This window comes from Pipistrellus hanaki, assembly GCF_964339955.1.
Source record: "Pipistrellus hanaki genome assembly, chromosome: 3".
In the NCBI taxonomy this organism is placed as follows: domain Eukaryota; kingdom Metazoa; phylum Chordata; class Mammalia; order Chiroptera; family Vespertilionidae; genus Pipistrellus; species Pipistrellus hanaki.
In genome coordinates, this window is record NC_140505.1 from 21,306,440 (window position 1) to 21,311,647 (window position 5,208).

Here is a 5,208-nt window from a genome sequence, read left to right on the forward strand (position 1 = left end):
CAAAGCTGTTCACACAGTCCAAAAAGAGGAGCACCAAGTGTCTACCTCAGGTAACTGGGGAAGCTGACCCAGTGGGCCATATAGGACACCAAACACACACAAAACAATCCTACCAACTCTGGAAAGCAGCGAAAATGCTGAGACAAGGAAATAGATCTCAAACGAAAGAGATGGAGCAGAATAATAGACTGGATATAGAGTTCAAAACCATGGTTATAAGGTTTTTCAAAAATTTTCTAGAAAAGGCCGATAAATTTAATAATATTATACAGAAATCCAACAGCAGACTGGAGGAACACATGAATCAAGTAAAAGATTTGGAATACAAAGAGCCAAAGGAACTCCTCTGGAGAAGCAAGAAGAAAAGAGAATCCAGAAAGTTGAAGATAGTGTAAGGAGCTTCTGGGACAACTTCAAGCATACCAACATCAGAATTATGGGGGTGCCAGAAGAAGAGAGAGTTCAAGATATTAAAAACCTATTTGAAAAAATAATGTCAGAAAACTTCCCCACCTGGTGAAAGAAATAGACTTACAAGGACAGGAAGTGCACAGAACTCCAAACAAGAGGAATCCAAAGAGGACCACACCAAGGCACATCATAATTAAAATGCCAAGGGCAAAAGACAAAGAGAAAATCTTACAAGCAGCAAGAGAAAAGCAGTTGGTTACCTATTAGGGAGCACCCATATGACTATCAGCTGATTTCTCAACAGAAACTATGCAGGCCAGAAGAGAGTGGCAAGAAATAATCAAAGTGAAGAACAGCAAGAACCTACAACCAAGATTACTATATCCAGCAAAGTTATCATTCAGAATTGAAGTGCAGATAAAGAGCTTCACAGATAAGAAAAAGCTAAGGGAGTTCATCACCACCAAACCAGTATTATATGAAATGCTGAAAGGTATTCTTGAAGAAGAGGAAGAAGAAGAAAAAAGATAAAAATTATGATCAGCAAATACATATTTATCAACAAGTAAATCTAAAAATCAAGTGAATTAAAATCTGAGGAACAGAATAAACTGGTGAATATAATAGAATTAGGGGCAAAGAAAGGGAGTGGATTGATAATTATCAGGGGGAAAGGGGTGTGGGGGTGCAGGAAGAGACTGGATTAAAATCGTACACCTATGGATGAGGACAATGGTGTGGGGGAGAGGTAAATGCAGAGGGTGGAGTGGGAATTGGGTGGAAGGGAGCTATGGGGGGGGGGAAGGAGAAACAATTGTAATAATCTGAGCAATAAAGATTTATTTTAAAAAAAGGAAAAGAAACTTACAACTCTACTTCAAAAAGAGAGCATTAAACACTTAATTATAACATAAAAGTTAAAAGGGGGGAGAATTAAAAGTAACCTACTGCAATTTGGCAATGAACACACAACATAAAAAGGTATAATGAGTGTGTGTGTGTGTGTGTGTGTGTGTGTGTGTGTGTGTGGCGGGGACGGGGGGCGGGGGGAAGATAGGAGGAGTGAAGGATACAAGTACAGGTGAATGAGTTGGTCCGAAGGTTGTGGGTTATTGTTAAGCTGATTAACAAGTACAGGTGAATGGATATGAGGCAATTAGAAGAAAAAGGACTATGGTATGTATGAGATATTTTACAAAAACCTAATAGTAACCATAAAACAAAAATTAAGAGTTGAGGCATGAAACATAAACAAAAGAGGAAACAGAGAAAAAGTCATAGGAAACTACCCAACTAAAGTAACAGACAAAATCCCAAGAAGCTAGAAATATCAATCAGAAAGAATATATGCACCCCTATGTTCATAGCAGCACAATTTACCATAGCTAAGATTTGGAAACAGCCTAAGTGCCCACCAGTAGATGAGTGGATTAAAAAAAACTGTGGTACATCTACACAATGGAATACTATGCTGTGATAAAATATAAGGAATTCTTAACATTTGCAGCAACATGGAAGGAACTGCAAAGCATTATGCTAAGTGAAATAAGTCAGTTAGAGAAAAATTAATATCACATGATCTCATGGGAAATAATGTACAACATAAACTGATAAACAAAAACAGATCCTCAGATGGAAGTAAGGGAGGGTGGGGGCAAGGGGAAGAGATCAACAAAGGAACTTGTGTGTATGTATATAAGCCTAACCAGTGGACAAAGACAATAGGGGAATGAGGACATGAGTGGAGGTGGTGGACGAGGGTGGGGGTGGGGGGTGGGGATAGGTGGGCTTGGGAGGGAAATGGAGGGATAAGGACAAATATGTAATACCTTAATCAATAAAGAAATTTTAAAAAATAAACAGACAAAAACCCGAGAGGAAAAAACAAAAAAACAATGGAGACACAGAGCAACCAGAAAATAAAAGATAAAATGGCTGCAAGTAAATCTTCATCTATACTAACAAAAAGGTAATATGCTAATTAAACCAGTTCAACCAGATATCTTCTGGATGTCTAACTTCCTTCTGGAAAATGCCACAGTGGCAGGGGCTGAGGCAGAGACAGTTAGGGGTGATTGGGCTGTCAGGGGAGGGTAATTAGGGGGCAACCAGGCCAGCAGGGGGCAGTTAGGGTGCAGCCAGGCTGGCAGGTAGGGCAGTTTGGGAGTGACCAGGCCAGCAGGGGACCATTTAGGGGACTACCAGGCCAGCAGGGGATCTGTTAGGGGGTGATCAGGCTGGCAAGCAGAGGCAGTTAGGGGCAATCAGTCAGGCAGGTAGAGTGGTTAGGGGCAATCAAACTGACAGGCAGGCAAGTGGTTAAGAGTCAGAGGTCCTGGATTGCAAAAGGGTGAAGGCTGGGCTGAGGGACATCCCCTCATGCATGAATTTCATGCACTGGGCCTCTAGTATGTCAATTATGCTAAATAGAAATAGATTGAACTCACAAATCAAAAGGCACAGAGTAGCGGGATGGATTAAAAAAAAAAAATTAAGACCCAATTGTATGTGCCTTCAAGAGACTTATCTCAGCTCCAAAACCAAACATAGGCTCAAAGTGAAGAGGTGGAAGATGATACACTAAGCAAATGGCATCCAGAAGAAAGCAGAAACAATAGTACTTACATCAGACAAAGGAGATTTCAAAACAAAAAAGGTACCATGAGACAAAGATGGACATTTTAGAATGATAAAGTGGACAATTCTTCAAGAAAACATAATACTTCTCTCTCTCTCTCTCTCTCTCTCTCTCTCTCTCTCTCTCTCTCTCTCTCTCTCTCTCTCTCTCTCTCTCTCTCTCTTCCTTCTTCCTTCCCACCCTCCAATTTGGCAGTGCCAAAATATAGAAATCAATTGCTAACAGATCTAAAACAAAAATATGATACCAATACAATTATAATATGAAATATGAATACTCCATTGGCAACAATGAATATATCTTCCAAACAGAAGATCAGTAAGGAAATATTGACCTTTAATGATACATTAGAGCAAATGAATTTAATTAATATTACTATAACTTTCCATGCCAAAAAGACAGAATATACATTTTTCTCAAGGGCACTATAGTTAGGGATAAACTATATGTAGGTGTACACAACTAGTTTCAATAAATTTAAGAAAGTTGAAATTGTACTAGTATTTTCTGACTACAATGATATGAAACTGAAAATCAACTACAAAAAAAGAGCTGAGAAAAACCACAAATATATGTAGATTAAACAACACGTTACTGAACAACTTTTGGATCAAAGAAAACAAGGTATCAAAAGTTACATAGATACAAATGAAGCTAAAAGTATAAGATATAAAAACTTGGGGGAGTCATCAAAAGCAGTACTAAGAGGAAAGTTTATAGCATTATAGGCCTACCTCGAGAAATAAACACAAAAATTCTCAAATAAGAAATCTAACATTGTAACTTAAAGAATCAGAAAAAGAATAACAAATTAAGCCCAAAATCAGGAGAGGGAAGGAAATAATAAAGATCAAAATAAAAATAAATGAAATCAAGAACAAAAAGACAGTAGAAAAAAATAATAAAATAAAGAGCTGGCAATTCAAAAAGATAAAATTGACAGACCTCTAGTTAAACTCATTAAGAAAAAAGAGAGAAAACTCAAATGAATAAAATCCAAAATAAAGATAAGATGCTACAATGGACACCAGAGTGGATAACCAACAAGAAATTAACAGATTTTGAAAGGGAAACAAGCTTCCTAGACTAAATGAAGAAGCATTAGAAAACCAAAAGAGACCAATCTCTAGTAAGAAAATTGAAACAGTAATCAAAAACCTACAAAAAACACAAAAATCCAGGATTAGATGCCTTCACTGGTGAATTGTACCAAACATTAAAAGAAGCAATTATTTTCAACCTCATCCAAAAAATTAAGGAAGAAAGAGTATTTTGTAACTTATTTTGTGAGGCCAACATTACCCTGACAGCACTATCAATTATACCAACGTGCTCATAATAAGAGTGCCAGGAAGTAAGAAGATAGATAAAGAGGTGAAATAATTCATGGCCAGAAATTTCTCAAATTTAGTGAAACATATTTATTTAAATATCCAGGAAGCTCTATGAATTCCAGCTAGGATCAACTCAAAGAGATCCACTCAAAGACACATCAAAGAGAGAGAGAGAGAGAGAGAGAGAGAGAGAGAGAGAGAGAGAGAGAGAGAGAGAGAGATTCTTAAAAGAAGCAACAGAGAAGGGACTCATCATCAGAGAATGGACTCATCATATATAAGAATCCTTAATATGCTTAATAACAACTGGCTTTTCATCATAAAACTTGGAGTCCATAAGATAGCAAGTTGAAATATTTAAAGTGATGAAAGGAAAACACCTGTCAACTAAAAATTATATTCCAGTATATAGATAAATTAAGAGATTTTAATATGGACAAATGATTATTTGTTTTAGAAAGATATATTTTGGTAGTAAAGTTATGTAACAAAAATATGTAAAAATATTAAAAATTATTTTCCCCAGGGAATAGTGGTAAGCTGTTAGAAATAACTAACTGTGGTTCTATTCTTCCCCTACTTCTAAATTTTATTTAATAATATGCATTTTTATTTAAATACAGCATAAGAAATGCTACATAATACATTGTAAAACAGTAAGCTTGCAATATATTATTGTATAATTTTTCATATTTTAAGTGGAATATGGGTGTTTTGTTTAAAGATATAGAAAAAAATATACCAAATTTAATATTTCTACTCAACTGCTAAGCAGTTCTTTTTCACAATAAAAAAAAAAATCTACAGAAGTAATTTCATGGTATG